General features: G+C 40.1%; 1 non-coding gene across 1 annotated transcript; it reads right to left on the bottom strand.

Annotated features, from left to right (window-relative positions):
- Window positions 1-11,790: 11,790 nt before the first annotated feature.
- Window positions 11,791-11,898, bottom strand: LOC148573236 (small nucleolar RNA R71). Its single transcript, XR_015906323.1, has one exon. It is a non-coding gene; the product is annotated as a small nucleolar RNA R71 (small nucleolar RNA).
- Between the last annotated feature and the right edge of the window lie 3,056 nt (window positions 11,899-14,954).

Below are 14,954 nucleotides of genomic sequence, written 5' to 3'. Positions count from 1 at the left end.
TTTTTCCATTTATAAGATTTTGGAAAACAACAATTGTATGATTATTGATGCATGAATTTCAAATTTTCATGAAGCTATGTAGACACCAAACTTTGGTGTTTGGCCATATGCTTTTAAGCTTGCAAAACGGAATTATTTGTAACGTTGGTTTAGTGTGCTTGAAGGCACACCAAACTTAGAATTCTCATCATATGTTTCAAAACAGTGCATGCAGGCAATGGACATGTTCATGAAAAGAGAAAAGAATTCATGCTCAAATGATCATAACTTATTGAATTTAAAATGACATGAATCTTAAATCATGGGTTGCCTCCCATGGAGCGCTCTTTTATTGTCATTAGCTTGACATTGAGGCTTTCTTTTATGGTGGTTGGTGCTTGTAGAACCTCAATTTGTCTCCCCTGACTGTGATCCTCTTCTTTGTTTTCTGGTGTTCAATTTCAGCATGCTCTAATGAGAGTATGTTGCTGACAGTGTAGTAGTCCTCGGTTTGTTGATTTGCCCCCAGCTGTTGATATATCAGTTGCACTTTGTCACCTTTGGAAAGCCCCTCTGTTGGAATCTTTCTGTTCTTCCAACCCCTTTTTGCTTTGTTTCTGCGTTTCATCTTTCCTTTTGTTGATCTTTCTTTTCTGGCCGTAGGCTTTCCTTGGGGACCTCTCTTTTCAGTGGCTAATACTCTAATATCCTCTTGGGCTTTTTCATCAATCTGCACAATCCTTAGCATTGGGATGTTGCTGTGACCTTCCTGGTCATTTTTCATATAGTCTTTCTTCTCCTTGCTAAATTGTGCCTCTGGTAATACCTTCAGAGTGACACTCTGTTCATGCATCCTGAGAGTTAATTCCCCTTCCTCTACGTCTATGATAGCTCTAGCAGTGGCCAAGAATGGCCTTCCCAGTATAACAGAGTCACCATCATCATCGTTTGATTCTAGAACCACAAAATCAGCAGGGTATATAAAACTGTCCACCTTGACCAGAAGATTTTCAATTACGCCCCTGGGGTATACCATTGACTTATCTACCAGCTCCAGAGACATTTGTACTGGTTTGACCTCCTCTATGTGCAGCTTTTTCACCAGGGAGGATGGTATTAAGTTAATACTTGCTCCGAGATCGCACATTGCTTTAGTAATGGTCAATTCTCCAATGGTGCAAGGCAACAGGAAGCTCCCTGGGTCCTCAAGCTTGGGAGGAAGCCCCTTTTGAATCAAGGCCCTGCATTCCTCAGTGAGTAATACGGTTTCCTTCTCAAGCCAACTTCTTTTCTTGTTGATAAGATCCTTCAGAAACTTGGAATATAGAGGCATTTGCTCAAGTGCTTCAGCCAAGGGAATATTGATTTCCAGCTTCTTAAAAATCTCAAGGAATTTGTGAAAATGCTGGTCTTTAACCTCTTTGTTGAACCTCTGGGGATAAGGCAGTGGGGGTGTGATGCTCTTTCCTATTTGCTGCTGTCCCTGAGCCACTTTCTTTGAGCTATGTAGCTGGTTGTCCTTCTCTTTAAGTTTCTCAGTGCTTTTGTTTGGCATCACAACTTGCTCCTTAGCTTCATCGTCCTTTGCTTGCTTCTCATCCTCTGTTGGTTCTTTGATGTTCTCTGCTTGTTTCTTTGTAGTGTCATTGTTGCTTATCAATGTTCTCCCACTCCTTAATTGTATTGCCTTGCACTCTTCCTTGGGATTTGGGATTGTGTCACTGGGCAGTGAGTTTGAAGGTCTCTCAACAGATACTTGCTTGGAGAGTTGCCCAATCTGCCTCTCTAGGCTCTTTAATGATGCTTCATGGTTTTTGTTTGTTATTTCCTGGTGTTTCATCATTTTCTCTATCAAGGTCTCTAAGTTGGTGAGTCTTTGAGGTTCAGGTGGTGCTTGTGGTGGGTTGTGAGATGTGGGTGGTGGGTGGTAACCATTTTGGTTGGTGGGATGGTTGTTGGATTGGTACTGGTTGAGATTAGGGTAGTTGTTTTGAGGTTTTCTGTATGTGTTTTGGTTAGTCTGCTGCTGGTTGTAGTTTTGGTTGTTTCTTGGGTTGTTTTGGTTTGAGTTCCTCTGCCATGGTTATTGATTTTGGTTGTGAGTGTCTCCCCATCTGAGGTTGGGGTGATTTTTCCATGAGGGGTTGTAGGTATCACCATAGAATTCATTTGGATTTGAATGCATGTACTGGACTTGTTCCTGCTGTTGCTCCTCTTGGATTTCTTCATTTTGCCCCCATGTGGCTGATGGTTGGCTGGTGTTAACTGCTGCAACTTGGAGGCCATCAATCCTCTTGGTCATTTGCTCAAATTGTTGTTGAATTTGCTGCTGCATTAATTTGTTTTGAGCCAGGATTGAATCCACTCCTTCTAGCTCCATTACTCCTCTCCTTTGTGATGGTTGGCGGCCTCTTTGATGAGCAAAGAAATATTGGTTGTTGGCCACCATATCAATGAGTTCTTGAGCCTCCTCTGCAGTTTTCATGAGTTGCAAGGAACCTCCAGCTGAATGATCTAAAGCTTCCTGGGATTTCAGTGTTAAGCCTTCATAGAAGTTCTGCAGCTTCTCCCACTCATTAAACATGGCAGGGGGACATTTCCTGATTAGAGCCTTGTACCTCTCCCATGCCTCATAGATGGGTTCAGCCTCCATTTGTGTAAATGTTTGTACCTCAGCCTTCAACCTTATAATCCTCTGAGGTGGGTAAAACTTGGCAAGAAACTTGGTTACCAAATCATCCCAGTTGTTGATGCTGTCCCTTGGAAAAGATTCCAACCATTGATTGGCCTTGTCCCTGAGAGAAAATGGGAATAGCATCAGTTTGTAACTGTCAGGAGGCACTCCATTAGTTTTGACAGTGTTGCATATCCTCAAGAAAGTGGACAAATGTTGGTGTGGGTCTTCAAGTGGTCCTCCACCAAAAGAGCAATTGTTCTGAACCAAAGTGATGAGTTGTGGCTTGAGTTCAAAATTGTTAGCATTGACATTTGGAGCCAAGATGCTGCTCCCACAATGTCTAGGATTTGCAAAGGTATAGGAAGCCAAAACTCTCCTCTGGGGTGGGTTGTCATTGTTGTTGTCTGCTCCACCTGGTGGATTGGTTGAATGTTCCTCCATCTCTTGGAATTCTTCGTCTGATTCCTCTTCTCCAACAATGTTTTTCCCTCTTTCAGTTCTTCTTAACCTCCTGAGAGTTCTTTCGTCTTGTTCATGAAAATTGGGTGTGGTTCTTCTTGTACCTGACATACAAGCAGAGCATGAGAAATGCACAAAACCAGTGACACTTCAATCTACTGCTAGATTGAAGTGTTAGTTAGTTTAAGCAAAAAATCAAACAGTTAGTGGGTTAATCAAAATTAAAGAAAAAATGTTTGATCTAGATTACCACCTCACTTAATCATTGTCAATCTAATCAATCCCCGGCAACGGCACCAAAAACTTGATGAGATATTTTCGTGGAAAAACGAATTTCTCCCAAAACACACAAATCTAACCGGCAAGTGTACCGGGTCGCATCAAGTAATAAAAACTCACGGGAGTGAGGTCGATCCCACAGGGATTGAAGGATTGATCAATTTTAGCTTAGTGGTTAATTTAGTCAAGCGAATAAAGATTTAGTTGAGTGTTTTATGATTTGCAGAAATTAAATTGCATGGAATTAAAGAGAACAGGAAATAAATTGCTGAATCTTAAAGAACAAGAAATTAAATGGCAGAAACTTAGAGTGCAAGAAATGTAAATTGCGGAATCTTAAAGTGCAAGAAATGTAAATGACTTGAATTGTAAAGGGGATTGGGACTTGGATTTGCAGAAATTAAACAAGGAAAAGTAAATTTGCATCAAGCAGAGAAGTAGAAGAGGGTTTGGGTTAAATCGGATCTTGAAGCAGAAGAGTAAATGAACATGAAAACAGTAAACAGAGAATTAGAAATTGAAAGTTCAGATCTCAGGACCCAGAGACTAGAAAACCAAGTCTAGATCTCAATGCCTTCCTAGATCCAACAAGAACAATTGCAAGGGAATTGTAAATTGCAAGGAAAGTAGATGAAGAGCAATCAACAGAAATTAAATTCAATCAAGCAGTAAATAAAACAGAAAGATCCAAGGATGAGATTGAAACAGAATTTCTTCAATTTTCCAACCCAAGATCCAAGACAATTGTAATTGAAATTGAAAGCAATAAAACTAAGAGGAAGAGAAGTGAATTCTCCTTCCCCAAGACTAAGAAATTAAAGATCACTCAATATCCAAAGCTCTCCGAAAACTATTATGAAAATTCAAAGGGAAAGCTCTCCGAAGAACTTAAATTCTATCCTATTTATACACTTTCTTCAAATGATCTTCAAGCCTTGAGTTGGGCCTTTGCTCTTGGTGGAATTGGGTTGAAAGAGGCCATGGTTGATTGCTCTTGGAGTTTGGAGAAGAACCAAAGTGAACCAAATGAACCGGGTTGGAGTTTTGCAAAAGTTGGACCAAAAGTTGGAGCAAAAGTTAGGGTCTAACTTTTGGTCCAACTTTTCATATCAGCCAACATAACTTGCTGCTATCCACGTTGGGGCAAAAGTTAGGGGTCTAACTTTTGCTCCAACGTTGGCCTTCCTTAGTGCACTTGTGGCGCCAACGTTAGCCCAAAAGTTAGGGGCTAACGTTGGCGTAAACTTTTGCTCCTCCCCTTGTAGTTTTCATGTGCCAACGTTAGCCTCAAAGTTAGGGGCTAACGTTGGCGCAAACTTTTGGTGCCCAGGGAGTGTTTTTCTCATGCCAACGTTAGCCTCAAAGTTAGGGGCTAACGTTGGCGCAAACTTTTGGTGCCCAGGGGTGATTTTCATGTGCCAACGTTAGCCTCAAAGTTAGGGGCTAACGTTGGCGCAAACTTTTGGTACCCAGGGAGTGATTTTCAAGTTCCAACGTTAGCCCAAAAGTTAGGGGCTAACGTTGGGGCTAACTTTTCACCCAAAAGTTTGTGCAAAAGTTTGAGGCTAACTTTAGGTCCAGCTTTTTGCTTCCTGGTTCAATTTCACTTATTCCATTGTCTTCTCTTTACTCCTAGCTATTCCTTCTTGCTTCAACCTTTCTCCAAGCTTTCTTCACCTATCATTAATCAACCAAACACATCAAAGCTATGCTTAAAATCATGAGATATTCATTCTTTCATAATATGTGACAATTATAGTATAAAGCCTTATGAAATAGCATGAATTCATACATGGTTGATTCAATCAAAGGAAACATGAAAATCTACCTAATTGGCTTGCTTGTAGCTCAAGAAAGTGCATAATTCTAATGAAAACAAAAGAAAAAGACTAGTTAAAATAGGCTAAGATGACTTGTTATCAGACCTCCAGAGAGAAACAAGATGGCGTCGAGAGTTTGAGGACAAGCTCCTAAAGGACAATTCCGACCTCTTTTCATGGAAGGCCACTGACATGCCCGGTATTGATCCCGCACTAATGTGTCATAAGTTAGTTGTATATCCTGGGTCTTGGCTAGTACAACAGAAGCGTAGGAAGCTTGGCCTAGAAAGATCGCAAGCTGTAGAGGAACAGGTACAGGTCTTGCTTGAGGCAGGGTTCATAAGGGAGGTAAAATACCCATTATGGCTAGCCAATGTAGTATTGGTCAAGAAGTCCAATGGGAAGTGGTGGATGTGCACTGACTACATCGACCTCAACAAAGCCTGCCCAAAGGACCCCTACCCACTCCCGAACATAGGCACACTAGTCGATGCTTCATCGGGATATAAGTACCTCTCCTTCATGGACGCTTACTCGGGATACAATCAAATCCGATGTATCAACCCAACCAGGAGAAAACCTCATTCCTAACCCCCAAAGCAAACTACTGCTACATAGTCATGCCCTTCGGACTCAAGAACGCAGGGGCTACATATCAAAGACTGATGAACAAAATATTCGCCAATCACATCGGAAAGCTAATGGAGGTTTATTTAGAGGACATGCTGGTAAAGACACAAAGGGAAGAAACGTTGTTATCCGACCTAACTGAAGTGTTCAACACCATAAGAAAGCATAGAATGAGACTTGACCCCACAAAGTGCACCTTCGCAGTAGAAGCTGGCAAAATTCCTAGGCTTCATGCAAACTCAAAGAGGGATCGAAGCAAACCCGGATAAATGCCAGGCCATACTTAGCATGAAAAGTCTGACCTGAGTCAAAGAAGTCCAGTAGCACAACGGAAGACTAGTGGCTCTGTCCAGATTCCTAGCTAGATCAGCGTTAAGATCTCTCCCTTTTTACGCAACACTAAGGAAAGGAAAAATGTTTGAATGGACCCCAGAATGTGAACAAGCCTTCCAAGACTTCAAGACAATCCTGGGGCAACCACCCATCCTAACCCGACCCAGTGAAGGCGAAGAGCTAATCCTATACCTTGCCGTAGGAAGTCGGGCAATAGCTTCAGCACTAGTCAAAGAAGATGAAAAATGGACAACAACCTATCTACTTCATCAGTAAGGCTTTGCAAGGGGCTGAATTGAACTATCAAAAGATAGAAGAGTTTGCCTACGCCCTTATACTTACTTCCCGACGACTCCGACCATACTTTCAAGCTTACACCATCAGAGTACGGACCAACCAACCCAAAAAGGGTATCCTACAGAAAACAGATTTAGCAGGAAGAATCATACAATGGGCAGTCGAGTTATCCGAATTTGACCTCAAGTATGAAGCCAGGACAGCTATCAAGTCTCAGTACCTGGCCGACTTCATCGCGGAATATACTGACACCCCGGGCACCCCCACAGAGTGGAGCCTTTACGTGGTTGGCTCCTCGAACAAAACCGGGAGTGGCATATGCGTCATTTTAGAGATTGATCAGGGAACCCAAATTGAGCTCTCGTTAAAGTTCGAGTTCCCCGCCTCAAATAACCAAGCCGAATACGAGGCTGTACTAGCTGGTTTGAAGCTGGCTAGGGAAGTAGAAGCTCAGAAGCTTACCATTTTCAGCGATTCACATGTAGCCACCTCACAAATAGAAGGGAAGTACCAGGCTAAGGATCCCATCATGAAGAAATACCTAGACAAAACCAGAGAACATCTCAGACATTTTAGGGGATACGATGTCCGATATATACCTAGGGAACAAAATGCCCGAGCTGATGCCTTGTCAAAACTAGCCAGCACCAAACCAGGGGGAAATAATAGAAGCCTTGGTGCACGAAATTGTAATCTCAGGCAACGGTGCCAAAAACTCTATGCGCACGTCTTAATAAATTGTTTTTCATTCACAACTTTGATACAACTAACCAGCAAGTGCACTGGGTCATCCAAGTAATAAACCTTACGTGAGTAAGGATCGATCCCACGGAGATTGTTGGTATGAAGCAAGCTATGGTCACCTTGTAGATCTCAGTCAGGCGGATATCAAACAGTTATGGAGTTTTCGAAAATAGATAATAAAATAAGGAGAAAATAAGGATAGAAACACTTATGTAATTCATTGGTGAGAATTTCAGATAAGCGTATGGAGATGCATTCGTTCCTCTGAACCTCTGCTTTCTTGCTGTCTTCATCCAATCAATCCTACTCCTTTCTATGGCTGGCTTTATGTAAGGACATCACCGTTGCCAATGGCTACTTTTAATCCTCTCTGGAAAATGGTCCGATGCGCTGTCACTGCATGGATAATCGTCTGGAGGCATCACCAATGTCAATGGCTGCGTCCTATCCTCTCTGTGAAAATGGTCCAAATGCTCTGTCACAGCACGGCTAATCATCTGGAGGTTCACGATCATACTGGAATAGGATTTACTATCCTTTTGCGTCTGTCACTACGCCCAGCACTCGCGAGTTTGAAGCTCGTCACAGTCATTCAATCCCAGAGTCCTACTCGGAATACCACAGATAAGGTTTAGACTTTCCGGACTCTCATGAATGCCGCCATCAATCTAGCTTATACCACGAAGATTCTGATTAAGAGATCCAAGAGATACTCATTCAATCTAAAGTAGAACGGAAGTGGTTGTTAGGCACGCGTTCATAGGGAATGATGATGATTGTCACGTTCATCACATTCAGGTCGAAGTGCGAATGAATATCTTAGAAGCGAAATAAGATGAATTGAATAGAAAAACAGCAGTACTTTGCATTAATCTTTGAGGAACAGCAGAGCTCCACACTTTAATCTATGGAGTGTAGAAACTCTACCGTTAAAAATACATAAGTGATAATGGAGTTCATTGGTTGATGAGCGGATAATTTATAGGCTTTTTGGCATTGTTTTTAGTATCTTTTTAGCGGAATCTAGTTACTTTTAGGGATGTTTTCATTAGTTTTTATGTTAAATTCACATTTCTGGACTTTACTATGAGTTTGTGTGTTTTTCTGTGATTTCGGGTATTTTCTGGATGAAATTGAGGGACTTGAGCAAAAATCAGATTCAGAGGTTGAAGGGACTTTACTATGTATTTTTCATGCGGTAGAGTTTCTGCACTCCATAGATTAAGGTGTGGAGCTCTGTTGTTCCTCAAAGATTAATGCAAAGTACTACTGTTTTTCTATTCAATTCAACTTATTCCGCTTCTAAGATATTCATTCGCACTTCAATCTGAATGTGATGAACGTGACAATCATCATTATTCTCTAGGAACGCGTGCCTGACAACCACTTCCGTTCTACCTTAGATTGAATGAGTATCTCTTGGATCTCTTAATCAGAATCTTCGTGGTATAAGCTAGATTGATGGCGGCATTCATGAGAGTCCGGAAAGTCTAAACCTTGTCTGTGGTATTCCGAGTAGGACTCTGGGATTGAATGACTGTGACAAACTTCAAACTCGCGAGTGCTGGGCGTAGTGACAGACACAAAAGGATAGTAAATCCTATTCCAGTATGATCGAGAACCTCCAGATGATTAGCCGTGCTGTGACAGAGCATTTGGACCATTTTCACAGAGAGGATAGGACGCAGCCATTGACATTGGTGATGCCTCCAGACGATTAGCCATGCAGTGACAGCGCATCGGACCATTTTCCAGAGAGGATTAAAAGTAGCCATTGACAACGGTGATGTCCTTACATAAAGCCAGCCATAGAAAGGAGTAGGATTGATTGGATGAAGACAGCAGGAAAGCAGAGGTTCAGAGGAACGAATGCATCTCCATACGCTTATCTGAAATTCTCACCAATGAATTACATAAGTGTCTCTCTCCTTATTTTCTCCTTATTTTATTATCTATTTTCGAAAACTCCATAACTGTTTGATATCCGCCTGACTGAGATCTACAAGGTGACCATAGCTTGCTTCATACCAACAATCTCCGTGGGATCGACCCTTACTCACGTAAGGTTTATTACTTGGACGACCTAGTGCACTTGCTGGTTAGTTGTATCGAAGTTATGAATGAGAAACAAATTAGTAAGACGTGCGCACAGAGTTTTTGGCACCGTTGCCTGAGATCACAAATTTCGTGCACCAAGTTTTTGGCGCCGTTGCCGGGGATTGTTCGAGTTTGGACAAGTGACGGTTCATCTTGTTACTTAGATTAGGTAATTTTCTTTTTGTTTTTTTTTAATAAAAAAATTTCAAAAAAATCTTTCACAAATTTTTCCTTTGTTTTCGAAAAAATAAATTTAAAAAAAATGTTTTCAAAAATATATTTTTCTTCAGAATTTTTAAGAATGAATTCTAGTGTTTCATGAAGCATGTTGAAGCCTGGCTGGCTGTAAAGCCATGTCTAATTCTTTTGGATTGGGCATGTCAGGCGTGTCATGTCTGAGTTACACACTAAAGCTTGGCTGGCTATTAAGCCATGCCTGACCCTTTGATTGGAGCTTTAGACTAAAGAGCATAAGATTCCTGGAATTCATATTAAAAATTTTGGAATCCTTATTTTTCTCTTTCAAAATGATTTTCGAAAAAAAAAATTAAAAGAAAATACAAAAAAAAATCATAAAATCATAAAAATCAAAAATATTTTGTGTTTCTTATTTGAGTCTTGAGTCATGTTATAAGTCTGGAGTCAATTGCATATTCATCTTGCATTTTTCGAAAATTCATGCATTCATAGTGTTCTTCATGATCTTCAAGTTGTTCTTGGTAAGTCTTCTTGTTTGATCTTCATATTTTCTTGTTTTGTGTCTTTTCTTGTTTTTCATATGCATTCTGGAATTCTTAGTGTCTAAGCATTAAAGAATTCTAAGTTTGGTGTCTTCAATGTTTTCTTTGCATTAAAAATTTTTTAAAAATATGTTCTTGGTGTTCATCTTGACATTCATAGCATTCTTGCATGCATTCATTGTTTTGATCTAAAAATTTCATGCATTGCATCATTTTAATGTTTTTCTCTCGCATCATAAAAATTCAAAAAAATAAAAAAAAATATCTTTCCCTTTTTCTCTCTTAAAATTTCAAAAATTAGATTTGACTTTTTCAAAAATTTTTAAAATCCAGTTGTTTTTATGAGTCAAATCAAATTTTCAATCTAAAAATCTTATCTTTTTCAAAATCTTTTTCAAAAATCAAATCTTTTTCATTTTTCTTAGTTATTTTCAAAAATTATAAAAATATTTTTCAAAAATCTTTTTCTTAACTTTATCACATAATTTTCGAAAATAACACCACCAATTAATGTTTTGATTCAAAAATTTCAAGTTTGTTACTTGCTTGTTAAGAAAGATTCAAACTTTGAGTTCTAGAATCATATATTGTGATTTCTTGTGAATCAAGTCATTAATTGTGATTTTAAAAATCAAATATTTTTCAAAACTAATTTCAATCATATCTTTTCAAAAATATCTTCTTATCTTATCTTTTTCAAAAATTTGATTTTAAAATATCTTTTCTAACTTCTTATCTTCTTATCGTTTCAAAATTGATTTTCAAATTTGTTTCAACTAACTAACTAACTTTTTTTGTTTGTTTCTTATCTTTTTCAAAACTACCCAACTAACTCTCTCTAATTTTCGAAAATATCATCCCTCTTTTTCAAAATTTCTTTTTAATTAACTAATTATTTTATTTTTTATTTGAATTTTCGAAAAACTACTAACCTTTTTCAAAAAAACTATTTTCAAAAATTATTTTTGAAATTTTCCCTCTCTCATCTTATTCTATTTATTTATTCATCTACTAACATCTCCTCACCTCACATCTCTGCTCTCCTCACCCTTGTGTTTCTTTCCATACATTATATTCTTTGTCCCCTTCCTTTCTTTCACTCACACAGGGACTTCTATACTGTGGTATAAAGGATCCCTATTATTATTATTATTATTATTATTATTATTATTATTATTTTCTGTGCCCTCTTCTTTGTTATATGAGCAGGAGAAAGGACAAGAACATTCTTGTTGAAGCAGATCCAGAACATGAAAGGACTCTGAAGAGAAAATTAAGAGAAGCTAAATTACAACAATCCAGCAAGCACCTTTCAGAAATTTTCGAACAAGAAGAAGAGATGGCAGCCGAAAATAATAATAATGCAAGGAGGATGCTTGGTGACTTTACTGCACCAAATTCCAATTTACATGGAAGAAGCATCTCCATCCCTACCATTAGAGCAAACAATTTTGAGCTGAAACCTCAGCTAGTTTCTCTGATGCAGCAGAACTACAAGTTTCATGGACTTCCATCTGAAGATCCTTTTCAGTTCTTAACTGAATTCTTGCAGATATGTGATACTGTTAAGAGTAATGGAGTAGATCCTGAAGTCTACAGGCTCATGCTTTTCCCGTTTGCTGTAAGAGACAGAGCTAGAATATGGTTGGACTCTCAACCTAAGGATAGCCTGAACTCTTGGGATAAGCTAGTCACAGCTTTCTTAGCCAAGTTCTTTCCTCCTCAAAAGCTGAGCAAGCTTAGAGTGGATGTTCAAACCTTCAGACAAAAAGAAGGTGAATCCCTCTATGAAGCTTGGGAGAGATACAAACAACTGACCAAAAAGTGTCCTTCTGACATGCTTTCAGAATGGACCATCCTGGATATATTCTATGATGGTCTGTCTGAATTAGCTAAGATGTCACTGGATACTTCTGCAGGTGGATCCATTCACCTAAAGAAAACGCCTGCAGAAGCTCAAGAACTCATTGACATGGTTGCTAATAACCAGTTCATGTACACTTTTGAGAGAAATCCTGTGAGTAATGGGACGCCTATGAAGAAGGGAGTTCTTGAAATTGATACTCTGAATGCCATATTGGCTCAGAACAAAATATTGACTCAGCAAGTCAATATGATTTCTCAGAGTCTGAATGGAATGCAAGCTGCATCCAACAGTACTCAAGAGGCATCTTCTGAAGAAGAAGCTTATGATCCTAAGAACCCTGCAATAGCAGAGGTAAATTACTTAGGTGAACCTTATGGAAACACCTATAATCCATCATGGAGAAATCATCCAAATCTCTCATGGAAGGATCAACAAAAGCCTCAACAAGGCTTTAATAATGGTGGAAGATACAGGTTTAGCAATAGCAAGCCTTTTCCATCATCCACTCAGCAACAGACAGAGAACTCTGAACAAAATACCTCTAATTTAGCAAACTTAGTCTCTGATCTATCCAAGGCCACTGTAAGTTTCATGAATGAAACAAGGTCTTCCATTAGAAATTTGGAAGCACAAGTGGGCCAGCTGAGTAAAAGGATCACTGAAATCCCTCCTAGTATTCTCCCAAGCAATACAGAAGAGAATCCAAAAGGAGAGTGCAAGGCCATTGAATTGATCACCATGGCCGAACCTGTAAGGGAAGGAGAGGACGTGAATCCCAAGGAGGAAGACCTCCTGGGACGTCCAATGATCAATAAGGAGCTTCCCTCTGAGGAACCAAAGGAATCTGAGACTCATCTAGAGACCATAGAGATTCCATTGAACCTCCTTATGCCATTCATGAGCTCTGATGAGTATTCCTCTTCCGAAGAGAATGAAGAAGGTACTGAAGAGCAAGCTGCCAAGTTTCTTGGTGCAATCATGAAGCTGAATGCCAAATTATTTGGTATTGAGACTTGGGAAGATGAACCTCCCTTGTTCACCAATGAACTAAGTGATCTGGATCAACTGAGATTGCCTCAGAAGAAACAGGATCCTGGAAAGTTCTTAATAACTTGTACCATAGGCACCATGACCTTTGAAAAGGCTCTATGTGACCTTGGTTCAGGGATAAACCTCATGCCCCTCTCTATAATAGAGAAACTAGGAATCTATGGGGTGCAAGCTGCTAAAATCTCATTAGAGATGGCAGACAATTCAAAAAAACAGGCTTATGGACAAGTAGAGGACGTGTTAGTAAAGGTTGAAGGCCTTTACATCCCTGCTGATTTCATAGTCCTGGATACTGGGAAGAATGATGATGAATCCATCATCCTTGGAAGACCCTTCCTAGCCATAGCAAGAGCTGTTGACAGAGGTGAACTAGTCCTTCAATTGAATGAGGACTCCCTTGTGTTTGCAATTCAAGGTCATCCTTCTGTAAACATGGAGATGAAGCATAAAAAGCTTCTCTCAAAGCAGAGTCAAACAAAGCCCCCACAGTCAAACTCTAAGTTTGGTGTTGGGAGGCCACAACCAAACTCTAAGTTTGGTGTCAAACCCCCATATCCAAACTCTAAGTTTGGTGTTGGGAGATTTCAACAAAGCTCTGCACATCTGTGAGGCTCCATGAGAGCCCACTGTCAAGCTATTGACATTAAAGAAGCGCTTGTTGGGAGGCAACCCAATGTTTATTTATCTAATTTTCATTGTTTTATTAGGTTCATGATCATGTGGAGTCACAAAATAAATAAACAAATTGAAAACAGAATCAAAAAAATAGCAGAAAAAATCACACCCAGAAGGAAGACCTTACTGGCATTTAAACGCTAGTAAGAAGCATGTTTTGGGCGTTCAACGCCAAAACAGAGCATGGTTCTGGCGATGAATGCCAGAAATGGGCAGCATCTGGGTGTTTGAACGCCAGAAATGCACCCTGGAGAAGAGCTGGTGCTGAACGCCCAGAACAAGCATGGTTCTGGCATTCAACGCCAGAATTGGGCCACAAATGGGCGTTCAACACCCAGAACAAGCACCAATCTGGCGCTGAATGCCCAGAGTTGTGTGCAAGGGCATTTTGCATGCCTAATTTGGTGCAAGGTTGTAAATCCTTGAACACCTCAGGATCTGTGGACCCCACAGGATCCCCACCTACTTCCACTCACTCTCTTCTCTCTTCTCAATCATCCTCTCTTCCCAATAAACACTCTTCCCCAAAACCCTTCACCAATCACTTCAATCTCTCTTCCCTATCACCACTTCACCACTCACATCCATCCACTCTTCCCCATAAACCTACCTCATAAACTCCACCTACCTTCAAAATTCAAAAATCAATTTCCCACCCAACCCACCCTAAATGGCCGAACCTAACACCCTCTCCCCCCACTATATATAGCCCTCCATTCTTCTTCATTTTCACATAACACAACCCTCTCTTCTCTTCTTGGCCGAAACACAACCCCTTCTCCCTCTCCTCCATTTCTTCATCTTCTTCATCTATTCTTTCTTCTCTTGCTCGAGGGCGAGCAAAATTCTAAATTTGGTGTGGTAAAAGCATAAGCTTTTTGTTTTTCCATTACCAGTGATGGCACCTAAGACCGGAGAATCCTCTAGAAAAGGGAAAGGGAAGACAAAAACTTCCACCTCCGAGTCATGGGAGATGGAAAGATTCATCTCCAAAGCTCATCGAGACCACTTCTATGATGTTGTGGCCAAGAAGAAGGTGATCCCCGAGGTCCCTTTCAAGCTCAAAAGAAATGAGTATCCGGAGATCCGACATGAAATCCAAAGAAGAGGTTGGGAAGTTCTAACAAACCCCATCCAACAAGTCGGCATCCTAATGGTTTAAGAGTTCTATGCTAATGCATGGATCACTAGGAACCATGATCAAAGTAAGAACCCGAACCCAAAGAATTATCTCACCATGGTTCAGGGAAAATACTTAGATTTTAGTCTGAAAAATGTGAGGTTGGCGTTTAACGTGCCTATGATGC

Source organism: Arachis ipaensis, chromosome B2 (genome assembly GCF_059453495.1).
Source record: "Arachis ipaensis isolate K30076 ecotype BB chromosome B2, ASM5945349v1, whole genome shotgun sequence".
In the NCBI taxonomy this organism is placed as follows: domain Eukaryota; kingdom Viridiplantae; phylum Streptophyta; class Magnoliopsida; order Fabales; family Fabaceae; genus Arachis; species Arachis ipaensis.
The sequence above is the reverse complement of the archived record's forward strand: the minus strand, read 5'-3'. Positions and strand labels throughout refer to the sequence as shown.